Genomic DNA, 19520 nt, shown 5'->3' with positions numbered 1-19520 from the left:
TTCTCAAGCAGCAACTACACTAACATTCACTTTGAAGTATTTATCTCAAGAAGCTAGTATTTAATTGAGTGGGTCTATTTTTAATAGTTTAATAGCCACTGGGTAGTGTTTCGAGCAGTGTTTTGCAACACTGAGCACACTCTGTAATAACTTGGGAAGATGAAAAGAAGCAATGCCTGGGTCCCACACCAAACTGAGTGCATTAGAATTTCTCTGGGTGGGATGTGCGCATCAGAAATCTTTTTTATATGAGTGATTTAATGTGGAGTCAAGTTGAGAATCACTGCTTTATAAAAACACTTTGTGATGTAGCCTTTGGAAGTCCCAAGAAGTTAGAATGTTTGACTTGTGTGGATGTTTTGCTACTTGAAAATAGCCAAAAGCACTTCAGAGCCACTATTGATGAAGAAATAAAGTAAAGAATGAGGTAGTGAATTTGATTTTTATATCACACAAAAATGTGCTGGAGATAGCTTTCAGAGAGGAAACCAAAGGCACTTTTCTCTCTAAAACTTTATTTTGAAAATTCTCAAACATACAGAAATAAAGAATGGTAAATAAACACCTCTGTAAGCCTACCAACTAAATCCGAAAGTTAATATTTCTTTACATGTGCTTTTTATCTATCTATCTATCTATCTATCTATCTATCTATCTATCTATCATCTATCTTTCTACCTAAATAGCTGTCTCAAGATCTATTCTAAGCTATTGGGTAATATAATTAAAATAGAAAAGTGTGTAGCCTTGGTTAAAGTATAAAAGTTCAATCTGATAAATTTGAAGAGCTAATTGATTTTATTAGGCAACAAATGAATTGGGAAGCACCCCATGTAGAAAGTAGATTATCCAAGAGGCTGTACAAAAGGAAAGGATTTCATAGGCAAAAGGCTGGGGCAGAAAGACTATTTAGCAAAAGAAAGGATTACATCAGGCCCGGATGGCTTCTTGTTGGGGGAAGAAAATGGCAGAGATTTTAATTTGGGGATGAACTCACGAATGCTAACTGTGGTGAAGTGATTCATAATAAGAAATCTATATTTGGTCTTCATCCACTTTCTGGCACAGAGCACCCGAAACCCTGTAATATCTGAATTATGAAAGCAATAATGATGTCTTTTGTGATGTTAATGAGGTGAATTTTGAAATGTATCTAAGGTTGTCCCTGGAGTCTACCATGGGATTTGAGGGCCATTGCACAACCTCCCAGGGCTAGAGGTTGAGTTTCATCACCTATGACCAATGATTAAATCAGCCATGTCTTTGTAAGGAAGCTTCCATAAAAACCCAGAAGGATGGGTCTCAGATGGCTTCTGGGTTGGCGAACACCTGGGGAATGGGGGAGAATGGCACCCTCAGAGGGCATGGAGGCTCAGTGCTCTTTCCCCACACTCTGCCCTGTGCCTCGCTTCCATCTGATGGGGGGCGTTCATGATTATATCCTTTGATAATAAATCAGTAATCTAGTAGGTAAAATGTTTCTTTCAGTTCTATGAACTAGTCTAGCAAATTAATTCAACCCGGGGAAGAGGTGGACCTCTGATTTAGAGGCAGTTGATCAGAAGTACAGGTTGGGGCATTCAGAACTGGTTAGATTTGACCTTGTCTCAACCTAGTGACGGGAAGTAAAGAACGTCAGTGAATATCTTATGGTGAAGAGACAAATGAAAGCCTACACAGATTCCTCTTGAAATGCTCCTGCCCTTTCAAAATATCTCTGAAACAGGGTATACACTTCAGGGACGGATCCTCCTAAAGTTGTGTGGGAGAAACAAAAATGATAAACTAGCTTAAGAGCAAAATAAAAACGGTGGAAAACAGTAACAACACAAAGCATGCAAGCTGTTGATATCTCCTGAGGGTCAACCTCTACTTACAACAGAGATGGTGGAGATCACCAACTACTCTGGACTTCAAGTTCAATCTCCTGTAAATTGGGGATTATAATACCAACAGCCTCGGAAGTTTGTTGTGCTGTTAGAGATAATGCATCCAAAGCACTTCAAAATGCTCTGAGATTTCAGGGAAGGGTCTGTAATCCTCACATAAAGGACGTAACATTTATCATATACTTAATAGGGATCCGATTTTATTGTCCTAAGGAACTCCTCCTGAAAACATCTGCCAAGTTCAAAGACTAGAGACAGTTGCTCCTGCAGTCCCTTTAGATCTTTCCTGCTCTCCACTTTAATTTTGTGAACCAATTGGTGTCGGCAGATGGGCCCATTTATCATCCTTGCAAATCGACGCCATTAAGTGTAAAACTGTTCCTTGGGCGAGAGATGAAAGACTCGGGCTTGATATATACTTTTAAAACACTGCCCGTGGCAATTTCAAATGGCTAGTCCATGCTAACTTTCCAAAAGGTAAAAGATTAAAAAATGCAAGCACCTGTGTACCAAAGAAGAGCAGGTAAAACATGGAAATAGTCCAAGAGAATGCCAAAATGGCGGAAAGCAGATCTTAATATCTCTTCCTTACCTCTGGGTATCATTTATTTATTATTTTTTAAATTCTTTTGAAGGAAAAGCAAAAATAGGTGAATCACTGATATAAATATATCTAGACAACCTCCCAAGTCTCCCTGGGAAATAGAAAGAAAATCTTAGTTATCAGTACTTAGATTTTACCAGATAACACCCAAAACTTACTCTGTGTCTAAGGAAACATTGCTATATCATGTCCCAGCATGCTTCCATGACAAGTTTCCAGGCAGCGAGTAAACCCTTATTTTTAAGGTATCTTTCTTCTAATTAAGCTCAATGACCTCAAACAAGTCACTTAGCCTCTTAGAACATTGATTTTCTTTTTCTGGAAAACAGGGATTATGATCTTGTCCTTCCTCCAAGAGCAATTTCAAGGATCAAAGCACTTTTGATGAAAGAGGCATTACATATATGATAGTGGTATTCTAGCTCTCAGAAATGTTACAGAGTAAAAGTATACCATTTATTTGGAAATATTCTTAAATCTCTATGAATCTGGGTTACTATATTCTGCATATTTGACACCAAGATTGTGGTTTCCTTTTATTTATTTATTTTTTATATTTTTATTGATTTCAGAGAGGAAGAGAGAGGGAGTGAGAGATAGAAACATCAATGATGAGAGAGAATCATTGATAGGCTGCCTCCTGCAGGACCCACACTGGGGACTGAGCTTGTAACCCAGGCATAGTGCCCTGCCCGGGAATAGAACCATAACCTCCTGGTTCACAGGTTGATGCTCAACCTCTGAGCCAAGCTGGCTGGGCTATGGTTTCCTTTTAAAAAGAGCTTTAGTGATATTCAGTCCCATCCCAATCAAGTGAAAAGAAAGTTGACGTCAGTAATAGTTACAACACATAGCATATTGTACAGCTGTTGTAAATAACAGTTTAAAGTCAAGTGCAAGGATAAGAATGAAAGAGCCGGGACCATACATGTTAGAGTGAAAAGAAGGCCATACTGAGATGTCTTAGGTAAAGACTCAGACTTTCTCTGAACCAAGGTTCATGATACAATCCACTAATCAAAGGTCATGCTAGTGGCTATCCTATAGAATAAAAGGCTAATATGCAAATTGTCCTCTCAACAGGGAGTCCAACCTAGTTCAACCAGGGAGCGGGGCCAGCCAGCCAACCACCCGCAGCCCCTCCCCCTGGCTGGCCCAATCGGCCCCGACTGGGGTAGGCCAGCGGCACCCCACCTGTGCACGAATTTGTGCACCAGGCCTCTAATAACGTATAAAAAGCAATAGATGTCTTATATTGAGAAAAATAAAGCTTGCTAGATTCTACCATCTATCTTTTTGTTGTATTCCATTAATTCTCTTTGGCATATGCAGCTCCGTCAGCAACATGAGATTGCCAAGTGTACCTGTACGTGGCTGTGGATGTTTCTCCAGGCCATTTACTTTACAATTTCAGATGCTATGTTCTCTGACCCCCTCAGTGCACTGTTTCAGCCACTTCCTGATGGCCCTGTGCACAACCACAAAGAAGAGAAGCTCCATTCAAACTTCCAGAACTCATCTCAGCAGGGTGGGATTATGGGCCCCCCGAAACCAAGACATTTAAGGAGGATGATAAATGTGTTTAGTTGCCCACCCAATTCTACCTTATAGACCATTGTTCTTCTTAGTACCAAGATACTGGTGATGGGAAATAATTCAGCATGCAAGTTCTATGTTCAAATTTCTGATTCTGCCACTGACTGTGTGAACAACCTCTTCATCTATTTCAATAGAAACATCGTTCCTTGTAAGATTGGAAGTTTTAACAGGAACACACACAGTACCTCAATAACAGCAAAGTTCATATTATAGAATGGTTTCTACTACATTCATAGGATGTTATTGGGCATCTTAGAATGTCATCTTTATCAAGGAAACTTTCAAATTCCCTTATAAGACAAATGCATGCAGGGATCAATAGGAAAAACAAACTGATATTTATGGAAATTGTATATTAAAAGTACCCTTATAATACAGCATGCTATTTTTTATAGCAACTTTAGGCTGTAACTCTTACTGTTCCCATTTTACAGAAGAGAAAACAGACATGAAGAAGGCATTCAAGATTGTGCCAGGCCAGCTCAGCCAAGGGTTTGGTGAGCCTGAGGCGGGGAGCAGAGGGGGGCGGGAGGGTGGCGAAGGATGCAGAAAAGACAGACAGAGAGAATAAGCTAGGTCTAGGTGGATCTTCCTGTGCCTGGCTGAGGCCACAGAGAGAGGCCCAGACAGCAAGCTGAGCCTTTATTTTATAGCCAGAGGTAAACAAGGTAGTGGTCACCATAGTTACAATGTTCTTGTGAGTTTCACTTGTTTTGGCAGCACTTGCTGCACCTCCCACAGCCCATTAGCTACCCAGATAAGATCTAGGGAGTGTCATAAGGTCAAGCCTAATTATGCTAAGAGGGCTGTACTCTCTAAGCTGGGACTTGTTTGTGGCCTTGCCAACAGGTCAGTCCCAGCCTTAACCCTATAGCCTCTCCTTACACAAGATCATAAGGCAAGAAACAAAACTAGGGTAACAATAACATCACCAACAGTAGTAGGAGCAACAAAAATGACAACCATAACAACGGCGACAACAAACTAACATTTGGTGCGGGTAATAAGCCCAGATCTCTGGCTGAAATCTGTACACACACCAATTGTTTAGTTGCTTCCCCACAAGCACAAAAACAACATTTTGAGCAGTGGCTCTCAACCCTGGCTGCACATTACAATGACCAGGGGGGCAGTCAAAGAATACTGACACTCCACACCATGTCCTGAGATCCTGACTCCATTGGTCTACAGTGGGGCACAGATATTGGTATTCCCATGGAAAGTTATTCCAATGCACAGAACCGAAGTCCTTCTCCAAACCTGCCACTTAAAAACCCTTGCTCTTGCACAGCAGGTGTGGCTAGTTGGTTGAGCGCTGACCCATGCACCAAGAGATCACCGGTTCGATTCCCAGACAGGGCACATGCCTGGGTTTTGGGCCTCAGTCCCCAGTGTGGGGCATGTAGGAGGCAGTCTATCAGTGATTCTCTCTCATCATTGATGTTTCTCTCTCTCTCCTCCTCTCCCTTCCTCTCTCCCTAGAAATCTATAAAAACATATTTTTAAAAACCCTGAAACTCTTACGCTTAAACTCTCTGTAATTCTAACTCCATGTCCCTTTGCACTGTGGCAGCGGCTGTCCCTTTTCCCGGGCACATATTGTCTTGTCTTTAAAGCAGACTTTGGCTTCACACTGAATTCTTTTAACACCTGTTCCCACTCTCTCCCCTCCCCACTGGGCACCAAGAGCAGGGAATAAATCTGAGTTTCAAAGGACTTATTAGCACCTACTTGTCAGACTAAGGCTCGCTTGTCCTTGCTTATAACATGTCTCTGCTCCCCAGCTGCACGGTGCTAGTCTAACACGGGGCTGGCTGAGAACATGACAAGAGGCAAAACCAGCATGGAGCGTGTTGATGGCCACAGCTGTTTGTAAGCTGACTTCTTCCCACCTTTGCACTTCCTAGGCCAGTGGTCGGCAAACTCATTAGTCAACAGAGCCAAATAGCAACAGTACAACGATTGAAATTTCTTTTGAGAGCCAAATTTTTTAAACTTAAACTATATAGGTAGGTACATTGTTATTAACTTAATTAGGGTACTCCCACGGCTTAGGAAGAGCCACACTCAAGGGGCCAAAGAGCCGCATGTGGCTCCCGAGCTGCAGTTTTCCAACCACGGTCTAGGCCATGGAATGGAACAGGGCAGTTATAGCTGGAGGGTTTCTATCGCACGCAGAGCCCATGAGTCCACCCACCTCAGGGTACCGAAGGTGGAAGTTGTGGAAGTTGTGGATTTCTAGGATGAGTTCAAGTCTTTCACATCAAAGTCCCTGACGGAATTCTGTGAGAATACAATTTTAAGGTGATGCTGATGAACATAAAACTTTGAGAATAACTTTCCTTTAAACAGGGCCTATACCTAGGCTAGCATGACAAATCACATCTATAAGATGACATAGATCTGAGTTTCTCAACAGCGACACTGTTGATTTGCTTTTCCCATAAAGGTTGATGGCCACTATGTGCATTGGAGGGTAATCTGCAGTCTCTGCCCATTAGAGGTTAATAGCATGTCCCTCATCATGATAATCAAAATTATCGGGACATTGCCCAATGTCGCCTGGAGGGGAAGGCAACATAGCTCCCACGTGAGAACCACTGACATTGATAAGAAGAGGGATCGTGGAAACCGGTTTGGCTCAGTGGATAGAGCGTCGGCCTGCCGACTGAAAGGTCCCAGGTTCGAATCTGGTCAAGGGCATGTACCTGGGTTGCGGGCACATCCCCAGTAGGAGATGTGCAGGAGGCAGCTGATCGATGTTTCTCTCTCATCGATGTTTCTAACTCTCTATCTCTCTCCCTTCCTCTCTGTAAAAAATCAATAAAATATATTAAAACAAAAGAAGAGGGATCGATGGTATATCTGAACTCCAAACCAGTTTTATACTATGATTCTTCCTAAAACCAATGTTTTACTTCCTTACCCACCCTAATCCACACTACTATCTGCACTGCTAATTATATGACACAACTGATTGCGTGCCCACTATATGGCAGGAGTGTTACCAGGCAGTCATGTCTATTATCTCACTTACTCATATTGTCCTCTGCTCAGCCCTGGAGCCCACAGGCCCTCAGTACAAGTGTAGCTCCAGACTCCATCACTTCACAACCACACCCTTGGGAATGTTACCAGCATTGGTTTCAACAGAGACAACAATAACGACAAAGAGGTAATACGGTAAAAGGACAAGGTAAAAAGTTAACAAAAATGTGAAAAAGAACAGAATCTACCTCACAGGTAGATGTGTAAATTGCATAAAAAGTAGCCCCTCCTTATCTGTGGTTTTTATTTCATTTACCCCACAGCCAACCATGGTCCAAATATTTTACATGGGAAATTCCAGAAATAAACATGTCATGACTTTTCAGTTGTGCACGTTCTGAGCGGTGTGATGAAATCTTGTGCACTGTCCTACCCAGGCCATGAACCCACCCAGGCCTGCATCCATACTACATACAGGACCCACCAAGTAGCCACAGAATAGCCTTCTAGGTCATTAGATCAACTGTGACAGGATCACAGTGCTTGTGTTCCAGTGACCCTATTTTACTTCGTAATGTCACATTCACATAATGTTTATTACGGTACTAGAGGCCCAGTGCATGAAATTAGTGCATGGAGGAGGGGTTCCCCCAGCCTGGCCTGTGCCCTCTCGCAGTCCGCGACCACTCGGGGGATATCCTCCTGCCGGCTTAGGCCCGCTCCCTATGGGGAACGGGCCTAAGCCAGCAGTCAGACATCCCTCTCTCAGTCTGGGACCCTTCGCTCTTTATTGCCCACCTGCAGCGGAGGCGGGAGAGGCTCCTGCCACTGGTGCTGTGCTCGCCAGCCATGAGCCCGGCTTCTGGCTGAGTTGTGCTCCCACTGTGGGAGCACACTGACCACCAGGGGGCAGTTTCTACATTGAGTGTCTACCCCCTGGTGGTCAATGCGCATCATAGTGACCGGTTGTTCCGCCGTTTGGTCGATTTGCATATTAGGGTTTTATTATATAGGATTTTATACGTGTCCTACTTTATTGATAGTTTTTAACCTCTTACTGGGCCTAATTTATAAAATAAACTTTATCACAGTTATGTATGTATAGGAAAGCACAGTAAATATAGGGTTCCATACTATTTGTGGTCCCAGGCATCCACTGGGGGGTCTTGAAATGTATCTCCTGTGGATAAGCAGGGGCGACTGCAAGGTGCTTCTTTTTTTGATTTAATAATATAATTTTATTGATTTAAGAGAGAAAGGGAGAGGAAGAGAGAGATAGAAACATCAATGATGAGAGAGAATCATTGATCGGCTGCCGACTGCCTGCCCCCTACTGGGGATCAAGTCCTCAACCTAGACATGTGCCCTGACCAGAATTGATTTGAGACCTCCTGGTTTATAGATCCACGCTCAACCACTGAGCCATGCAGGCCAGGCTGTAAGGTGCTTCTAATAGTCACTATACAGAAAAAATGGCTAACATTTACTGAACTTTTATAATTATCTTAATCCCATTTTACAGATAAGCAGATTAATTTACTCCAAGTCCCAGACGCACAAAATCTCCCAGCTTGGATTCAAGTTCAAGATTGTCTGATTCACCCTAGCAGATTTGGCTCAGTGGATAGAGTGTCAGCCTGCAGTCCAAAGGGTCCCAGGTTCAATCCTGGTCAAGGGCAAGTACCTTGGTTGCAGGCTCCTCCCCGGCCGTGCAGGAGGCAGCCAATTGATGTGTTTCTCTCACAGGGATGTTTCTCTCTGTCATTCCCTCTCTCTTCTACTCTCCCTAAAAATCAGTGAAAAAATAACCTCGGGTGAGGATTAACAAACAAACAAAAGGTTGTCTGATTCAAGTACCCTATCACTTTTCATTACACCACACTGCCAGGTAGCATGTGAGTGCCTGCCTCAAGCTCTTTCCCATCTCCCCCTCCTTCCCCTTGGCAACAATAGCCCTCTAGTCTGGTCCAGACTGATATTTGTTTGCTTGGATATGTAAATCCACTAAAAAGTGCGGGTCTTAACAAATTATCAGAAACACATTAAACTCTAATGGAACCTGCCCTTCTTTGGAATGAAATCTAATTCAAACCATTTGTGGCAGCAAGGTACTCTGGGAAAAGTCCTGGAGCCTTGCTGAGCAAACTACAGCCTGCTGAAGTTTTCTCTTTCCTTTGACATATTCCATCCCACCTTGTTCTGATGCATTTTAGCTCACTTGAATACATCCTGTATATAGTGCGTACTCAGTAAATATCTTTAAAAAAATGAATAAGTGATTTGGTTACAACCTCCTGATATTTTCCACAGCAGATCTTCAAAGGATGACAATTTTTTTTCTCATTCCAGTGTGTACATGCTCAAATATTTTGGTATCTAGACTTAAGTCACTGATAAAAAAAAAGACCCTTTGAATAATTTTGAACCATGTATACAAATTTTATTTAGGAAATAATTTTCTATTGTGCAACACAATGAATCTGAATGTACTTTCTTTTCACAGGGTTAATTTCAGCTCACTGCAAAAGAGAGGGGGGAAGTACTTATTCCAGAAGATAAATAAATTTGGTGACGTTAAGGTTTGGAATTTATTGCTTTACCTTCTGGGGAAGTACAGCAGACAGGAACACACATTATTCTGTCTGAATAATTTGTGCGCCCGATGAAATTCCCAGGCAACAATTAATATAGCGGGTTCTTTGAAAGTTAATGTATTTATAGATAATTTGTAAGTACTGAATTTTTAAGTGGTTTTAAATATCCAGGTAAGCAATGTGAGCCCAGAATAATCTGCACATTCATTTGCTAAACAGTTTATGACAGAACATATTGCTGCCTTCTGAGTCCATGGTTTATTTTATCCTTTAGGTCTATAAATCGCTGTTCAACATAATAGGGGGATTTAAACCTGTTAATGTCAGTAAATCTCTGAGGATTATAAAACAATGGTTATCAACTCTGAAGTAAAATAATTTCCTGATGAACCAGGGCTCCATGAGAAGGACCGTTAACTTTCTTAGTATTAAGGGGCCTCCCCATCACCATCACTGTAAGTGCCCATGCACGCTTATTGATTAATTGACTAGAAGAAGAGGTGATGCATACATCAACCTTGACTCATGGAGGGAAAGCATTATCAAACTGGAGTCATTGCTATCTTCACGAGACTCTGATTTGGGGAACAGATGGGAACACCAGAATAGATTTGATTAATATTTTTAAATGTTGAAAAAGTTCTGATTCTAAAAAAAAAATACCCAATCCAAAGCATTAATTTATTCAGTTCTCTGTTGAAAACAAGTAGCACTCCAGATGCCCCTGAAATTGCATTAATAGAATGGGAATGGGGGGTACCATGATTTTATTAAGACATGTTCTCTTTGATGATGTACCAGACACAATATTCCCTTTTGGAAGTCATAAAACAAATAGAGGGACCTGCTAGTAATAACTCATTTAGTAATAATTCCTGATAAGGCAATACATTTTGACAGAAGGACTGTTTTAGCAGCAGAATGAACATGGGTCATGGAGACAGATCACCCTGAGTTAGCTGGTTGGCTCTACCATTTCCTCTTGGTGTGTCTTTCGGCGACATCTTTAGTTATTTATTCATTGAGTCTGAAATTCATATACAGTGAAATTCACTCATTTTGATGTTCAGATCTATGAGTTCTGAGAAATGCCGGGTGTGGTTTAATTGTCACCACAATCCAACCAGGATATATAGAAGTTTCATCACCCAAAATCACTGTGCTGCCCCCTGGTAGTCAGGGCCTCTGTCACACTCTGGCAACCAATCATCTGCTTTCCCTCCATCTCTGTAGTTTCTCCTTTTCCAAAATGTCACTTAAATTAACTCACATGTAGTCTTTTGAGTTTGGATTTTTTAAAAACATATTAAAATGTATAGCCCCCCAAAATGAACACTTGTGTTCACACAAAACCTGTATTTGAATTTTTATAGCAGTTCATAATCGCTAAAAAACAAAACAAAACAAAACAAACAAAAACTGAAAACAACCTAAATGTCAACTGGTGGATAAATGGGCTCTGGTAGATCTCATGGAAAAATACTCAGTGAACAAATTACTTCTATTTAAAACAATGTGGATTAATTTCAAGTGTTTTGGCAAATTTTTAATCTTTGTGATCCTCATACCTCTTAGGTGAGAAATGAAGATAATCCCACATTGCAAGTCTATGTCCAGAGCTGGAATATTTAATGTAAAATACCTTGTTTTGTGTTCAACTCATGGAAGTTGCTCACAATATCTTTTGCACTATTAGCATAATTTGTCTATAAGGTGAGTCGATTGAGTGAACTAAATAACAGTGGTGAAAAAATGAGTATACGTCCAATTGAAATCACATCAATGGCATAATTGTGAGTGTCCTGGTTATGGAATGAAGGAATGGTATAAGAATTCAGGCTATAAATGCTATTTCCCTGATCCTAGGGAGGAGAGAAAATGCCCACAGCCCAAGAAAGAGTGTTTTCTTACCAGTTAGAGTCACTGTGTTTGAAAAATTATAATAAAAAATAATAATGGCAAAAACAACATCAAAACAAATAATATAAACAATACACCACATTCCTATATAGCACAGATCCTGTGCCAAGCACTTATTTTCAAATAAAGGCTCCCACTTGCACATCTCCATATTTTAATAGTTACTATTATCATTATTGCCATTATCGTTAATAGCTGTTACTACAAGCACTATGCTATGTCAAGGTACTATGCTTCCATGCATTATCTTATTTAATATGCATAACAATATAATAGGCAGATTATCATATCCCAAATTTAACAGATGAGGAAAGTGAGAGGCTTAACAATTAAAGCCACTGGATTTAGAACCCAAACAGATGGCATCAGAACCAAGGTACGGACATACTGTTGCCTCCTAAATGGAAATGCTTACTAAACACAAACATTTTCAGCACTTTCATATAAAGATTTCTAGAAATTATATTGAAACAACATCCTACCTGTAACATGAGTTTACATCCCATCTTTAATTTGTAGGATCCATGTTATACAGACACAAGAATTTAGACTTATCAGAGCTAGATTATCAGTTACCTGAGGGCACAGAATAGATTTCATCAATGTCCACCTTCTTCAAAAAACATATTTAGTGGAATAAATAATTTTAGTTTCTCTCTTTACAAATTAAGTATCAATTCAAATTTATTTGTCAAGTTTATTTGATTTATAATTGCGATTGTGACATAAATGTATTTGTTTTTACTTCTTAGGATATGAGTAGAAGGAAGTAGGATTTAGAAGAAATGTAAGGTAGGATTTACTACATTTTGGCAATTTACTGGTTTAAAATTACTGGGCAATGCTTTTACTCGCCTGCCACAATATAGCCTTTTCTTCAACATGATGCAAGGTGACTTTCAACCAGCTGCCCCTCCCTGCATGCTTTCAAGCACGTTTTCAAGTTCAATTGCAGGGAGACTCAAGTAGTTGATATTTACAGAGTTTTCCGCCTGTCTGTAGGGACACAGCCCAGCATGCAATTTTGTGGTTTACCTAGCAAGCTGTATTCCCCACTGAGGCTTAGTCACTGCCTACCAGCCAAGAATAAAGGTACAAGGAATTCTGGGAAATAAGTGGATATTATTTTAAAACCAAACAAGCCTAATTTAACAAACAAGCTATTTCCAGGCCTTCTGCTTTTGCTCAGCCATACAATACCTCCCATGTACTCTCCAGGACTTGGAGAAAGGAGAAATTCTTTATACATACATAAAGCCAAAGTAATACCAGCAAGATTCTCAAAGGTGTAGGATGCAATGAGACTGAAATCCTTCTGAAAGCGTAGAACTATGAACATGGCTAAGCAGGAAATGAATTGTGTACTACTGAGAGGCATTATGTTAGAAAAAGGCATTGCATTCAAAGCAGGAAAGGATGGAAAATATGTCTAGTCTTCACACAACAAAGATCAATTCCAAAGAAAGTAATTTACAGGAGACACTAAAATTTAACATCTGCTCACTTTGTGATATAGCAATTCCACTCCTTAGTACGCACCTGGTAGGAATGTGCAGGTACATTTATTTAAAAATATGTTCTAGAATGTTCATAACAATCTTATATAGCAAAAGGGTAATATGCAAATCGACTGAATGGTGGAACGACCCATCGCTATAACATGCACTGACCACCAGGAGGCAGACGCTCAATGCAGGAGCTGCCCCCTGGTGTTCAGTGCCCTCCCACAGGGGAAGGGCCGCTCAGCCAGAAGCCGGGCTTACCGCTGGCGAGTGCAGCAGCAGTGGCGGGAGCCTCTTCTGCCTCTGCAGTAGTGCTAAGAATGTGGGGAGTGGCAGCAGGGAGCGGGCCTAAGCTGTCAGTTGGACATCCCCCAAGGGCTCCCAGACTGCAAAAGGGTGCAGGCTGGACTGAGGGAGCCCTCCACCCCCCCAGTGCACAAATGTTGTGCACCGGGCCTCTAATATTTCATAATATCCAAAAGTTGGAAATTACCAAATGCCCATCATCTCCACAGGATAAATAAATTGATATCTATGCCTAGCTGAATGCAACACAACAATGAGTATAAACTTTATATAACTATACAACAATATGGATGATTGTTGAAATTATAATGCTAAGTAAAAGGAGCCAGACACTACAGGATTCCAAGTAGATGACATATAAAAGTCACATACACACATAAAACTAATCAATGCTGTTAGAAGTCAGGAAATGCTTACTCTGAGGAGTTTGGGGAAATGATGGGAGAGTGTATGAGGAAGTTTTAATGAAGACTAGTAATGCTTTTTTCCCTGAATCTGGGTGTTGGACACACGCGTGTGTTAAAGTTTATGAAGATTCACAATCTGTTGATGTCCAACATACACTTTTCTACCTAAATTTTGTACTTCGACATATCATTAAAATAACAACCAAGTCCAATGTTATTAGTGAAGAGGAGAAAATATATAGTTATGCCTTATCACAGCAGAAAACAAAACAAAAACAGAATCTTGACCAAGAGAGGCTCCATAAATAAGAGAAGGGATTGTTCTGCTCTGGACATAATGCTGGTCATATGGGTATATAACAATGGGAATATTGTTTAATTCAAACTGTCTTAGAGCAGGATGACAGGATAAACACAGGCTGGCGTGTCAGTCAAAGCTGGAGTCCAATCTGGGCTCTATGACTCTCTAGCTAAGTAAACTTGGGTGATATTTTGAAAGATAGTCAATGCTCTGAGGAACACTGTGAGGCTGCCATTGGCACGATGGATTTAGTAGATGAAAATTACCCGGGATGTGGAAAGTATCTCTCCCGTTCCTCCTCATATGCACACATAAACAGGAGAGAGAAAGATATATTAATATTCATAATGACATATATATATATATTTATATATATTTATATATTTAAAGGTATATTAAGTGCTTCTACTTAAGTTGAAATTAACTTGTTTCATTGTCCTGGAATTTAACAAAGCACAAGAGGTTTAGAACTGCATTGAACCATTCATACAAAAGAAGAAAGCCAAGTACAATAATCTAACTGCATAGGTCATAACAGATGCGCAAGTGGGTGCCCATATACAAGAATACGATGTAGCCATCCTTTCCCAAGAGGTTTAAGTCTTATGAGAAGCTTTTGAGAGATTGTTGAGTGCTTTCCCAGAATAAGATATCAAAACTTATTAATTAATTTCAGGTAATTAATAGTGATTAATTAGGAGAGATCCTATTCCACTGGATTCATGTATAGAATGAAGAACAAGAGCAAGGACGAATTATTCAGAACCCGTTGTATCACATGGTAACAAAAATAAAACACCAAGCGTCCTTTAAAATTTACCAAGATAGTCCTGGCCAGGTTGCTCAGTTGGTTCGAGCATCGTCCATAAACCAAAAGTTTGCGGATGTGATTCCTGCTCAGGGCACACACCTAGGTTGTGGGTTCCATCCCTTGTAGGGGCACGTATGGGAGGCAACTGATGGGTGTTTCTCTCTTGCATCGGTGTTTCTCTCTTTCTCTCTCTCTCTCTCTTCCTTCCTTCCTTTCTCTCTAAAAAAATCAATAAAAAAATATCCTTGAGTGAGGATTTTAACTTTCTAGCTAAAAGCAAGTCCTGGAAGATCCCAGGCAAGCATCTTCCCTGACAAAGGCCCATCTTTCCTTTACCTGAGCCTGTCGTTGTCTTTTTGCCTCTGTGATAACATACCTTTGGAATATCCGGGTAATTTCCTTCCCACAGACCCTTTGGGGTACAATCACTGCACCAGAGCACAGACCACAGAACCCTGCTTGCTATTGTTGTTGTGTCAATTGTTAAGTGCTAACTATCCGATAGCCACCAATGTAAGAGAAATACGTGACTACTGTTTTACTTTTTACTCAATCCCAGAGATGTCCCTGCTTGCTTTTTCCCGCCTCCCTAATTTATCACCAATGGGATTTAGGTAACTTCCTTCTGTCTTCCCTTTTGATTCTGATGCATAAAATAAGTGGTAAAACTGTCATTTCTCAGAGCATTTCCTCAATCTGTTGAGTTTTGCTTCCCGACAATTGTCTTCTGTTTGGCTCAAATAAGCTCATGACAATTCTCTACAGGTTTGGACAGCAGGAAGCCTTTGCCACTCGGGGGTCCTATGGCTCAGTCATGACCGAATCCCGGGAGGTACTGCCATTACTTCTTGCTCATCACCATTGGTGTGGAGTCACCCAGCTTCAGAGCCCAGAAATTTCGTCAACTGGGATAGTGTCCAAAGTGTCCTTGCTTCTCTCAGATTCCTCACGAAAGGTCACCTTGCACTAAATCTGAATGGTGGAAAAAGAAAGAGACTTTGAAAAAACCTGCAATGTGCCAGGCAACACACAAAATCTCTCAAAGCCCTCTCCCTTGACGTTTGAATTCATTAAGCAAAGGACTTAGGTTTGAAAGCACCACGGAAGTAAGTTGTTTGGGGACAAAACTTGATTATGTAAAATCTGGCAGAATCCCTCTTTCTAGTCTCTCCTGAGATTTTAGAGCAGAGTGGTGTGCAAAGGGAAGCGCACACAAATCTAAAAGGTAGCCAAAGTGACTCGCCATTTAGAAACATTTCAGGTTCATTTCTTTGGTTGATAGTATTTTGCATCAGCATTATAATACAATTACTTCCCCAGTTGGAGGTTAACATCTCTTTCACTAGTTAATTTTTTTTAAACCATAATCTGCATTTTGTCTCTCTTTTTTTTTGCCCACGGAAACGTTGCCTACAGCTACCCTCTCGTTCATGAATTAATTCCATCCTCTCCAAATGAGCCAGAGAATCTGTGTTAATATTCTGTCTAACTGCAAAGAAGTTCATCAATGTTGTCAGTCTTGGCCAAAATACGGACACATCATCATATTTTCTCTTTTCTGTGGTCACTTCTCGTATTGCTCACCATCTGTGAAGAGTAGGCCTGGTGAGTCTCAAATATCTATGTGAGCATGGTGTGTTAATAGTTTTAAAACAAATAGAATATTGGGGTACTGTCATAGTATTAAAATTTTGAGAACAATTCAACAGATACTGATACGGTTGTAAATAACCTGGTTATGAATAATAGGAAAGGAGCAAAGGGAAGGCCAAATAGTATAGGCATGCCCAGTAAAGTGTGGGTGACATAGGATAGGTATTCCTCTGTCAGTCACACCTGGGCATAGGTCAGTGGCTGGAGTAGGCGTGGCCACTGCAAGCATAGGATGTTTTAAGATCTAGAAGCTCCTAAACAAAGGAGTTCTCTCTCTTGTCTCTTGGCACTCCTGTTGCAGGAGGTGCATTTTTGGCTCCCCTGCCTTTGCACACACACAATGGACTAATACACTGCAACTAGCCTAATACTAAACTGGCCTTACTTCTAGTTCTACTGAATAACCACCTGCACATCTTCTAGGCCTGGATTAAGGGAAATGGGACTTTGCAAACCAAGGGATATAAGTCCACGCAAATAAAGCTTTCTACCACAACTCATCCTCCTGTGGGGGCCTCGGGAAATGCTTATTCCGGAAGCACCCCAAGAACCCCATTCCCACTAGCAATGGAGAAAGACCATCCATGTATTTCTCCAATAACAACATCACTAAAAAATGTTAAGCACCCATGGTTAAGCCCAATTCCACACACACACTAACAGAGTAGGAATAGTCAGTGATTTGTTTATCTTAATCTAATTTTTCTTGTATTTATCTTAAATTTCTATCTTTTTTTGTGAAGGATCTTCAATGAAAAGTTTTTGTTTTTTGTCTTTCCTTTACTATCCGATCATCAGGCATCTCCATTTATCTCCCTTTAATCCATTTTTCCTCACTTAAATATCAGACAGCTTTTTCTAGAACACTATCTTATGCCATAAAGTCTCCTTTAAAAATCCGTGCCATGAATAAAACCAGACTCATGAGTCCCTTTGTTGTTCTGAGCTGCCTGACATAACATGTCACCCTCTTGCAATCTTGAATATTTTGCCCATCTGTTTGTGCTCTTCCTTTTTTTAAGAGTTTTGAGCATTTGTCCACATGCTGCTTCCACTTCCCTGATCTGCCTGGAGGTCACTCACCTTCGCCTAAGCTTCGCCCTTCCCGGGCTCTTTTGAAAGAGTTCATGATATTTTGCTTTGTATTCTCACAAAGCTGGGCTTTTTAAGAAGTGGCAACTTACCTCTCTCAGCCTCTCCTGTGAAATGATGACTTTCAGAAGTCACCAACAGCAGTATGTCATAATTCGATAACATTTCAACCTTCCTCCAATGAATAAAATGCAGGAGGACGAAGAAGCTGTGTCCATCGTAACACGGGCCACGGCAGAGCTGCCCATGTTAAGGCAGTACTCCAGGTGGTAGCCTCCTGACATGTCCAGAACATTCACAGAACCCTCTTCTACAGATTGAAGGATTTGACATTTTCTGCTCTTCTGCTCCCTACTCCCTTTTTATTGGGCATGAATTACTGAAGCAGAAGGGCTGGGACTAAAGAGATGGCAAAGACAGTTTCTGAAACTTAATAAGTACTAAATAGATTTTATTTTTAATAACTAATTAATTAATACTCTGAAGGATACTAACCAACGGCCCTTGATTATGAGTATTCTATAATGATTGGAATTTGGGTCAGTGCTACCTTTCTGGTTATTTGTTCTTGGACATATAATAGTTCATCCGAAAAATACTCCCACACAAGTAATGGGATCAGTTTAGGCAGGTAACCTAGAGAAATAATTATTGTTCCTATTACAAAAACAGAAGGTAAAAACAAGAGATAAGACAATATCTATTTTTTATTGCAAATGAGCCAATATTTAGATTTGTGTTTTTCCAGATCAGGATTGCTCAACCTCACAATATTGACATTTGGGGCTTGATAATTCTTTGTTGTGAGGGGCTGCCTACTCATTAGCAGCATCTCTGGCTTCTAATTACAAGATGTCAGTAGTTCCACCCCACAGACCCCAGTGTTGACAGATAAAAATCTCTCCAGAAATTTCCAAATGTCCCTGGTGCAGCAAAATCTCCCTCAGTTGACAACCACTATGCCAGTTTAAAGAATTTTGTCTGAATAAAATGAGGTAAGGTCTTTGGAAACTCTTTGATGGTTTTCAAACTTGGAGAATTAGTTGTTATTTAATTTTCATCCAGAAATAAAGAACAAATCTCATTTACGAAAAAAGAGTTTTCTTTCTATTTGGAGCCTTTTTTTTTTTCCTGCTTTCAAAAACTTCAATAGGATAGGCATGTTCTAATCCAGTGTCCTGGGAAGAGACACCTAGAGCTTTGCAATGTCAAATAACTTGCCCAAGGCCATGAACTTTTAAGTGCAAATGTGGGATATTAATCCAGGTTACAGAGACTTCAAAGACCATGTTTTATACAGCCGTCCTAGATCTCTTTGTTTTACATAGTCTACGTTTCATGAATGAATTTAAGCTCCTTTTCTCAGCAGTTTTCTTAATTCTTGTATTTAAATCAGTTTCTACTTTTTGTCTGCATTGTGTTTAATAAAGTGCTGGGGCTTTGCAAGCATTAGGATTTAACTGGGGAATTCCTGCTCAATAGGAAACTAGGATTTGCATCACAATTCATGTTTGCATTCTATCTCCATCCTTCCCATTTTCAGATATGGGTGAGAGGACCTCCAGGACTTGTTCCTCATCCTCATTCTTTTTTTAAAAAAATATATTTTTTATTGATATTTTACAGAGAGGAAGGGAGAGGGATAGAGAGTTAGAAACATCGACGAGAGAGAAACATCGATCAGCTGCCTCCTGCACACCCCCTACTGGGGATGTGCCCGCAACCAAGGAACATGCCCTTAACCAGAATTGAACCTGGGGCCTTTCTGTCCACAGGCTGACGCTCTAGCCCAGTGATGGTGAACCTTTTGAGCTCGGCGTGTCAGCATTTTGAAAAACTCTAACTTAACTCTGG

Source organism: Myotis yumanensis, unplaced genomic scaffold (genome assembly GCF_028538775.1).
Source record: "Myotis yumanensis isolate MYYU_CA2020_CCGP unplaced genomic scaffold, mMyoYum1.0.hap1 SCAF_18, whole genome shotgun sequence".
NCBI lineage: Eukaryota > Metazoa > Chordata > Mammalia > Chiroptera > Vespertilionidae > Myotis > Myotis yumanensis.
Note: the sequence above shows the minus strand (reverse complement) of the source record.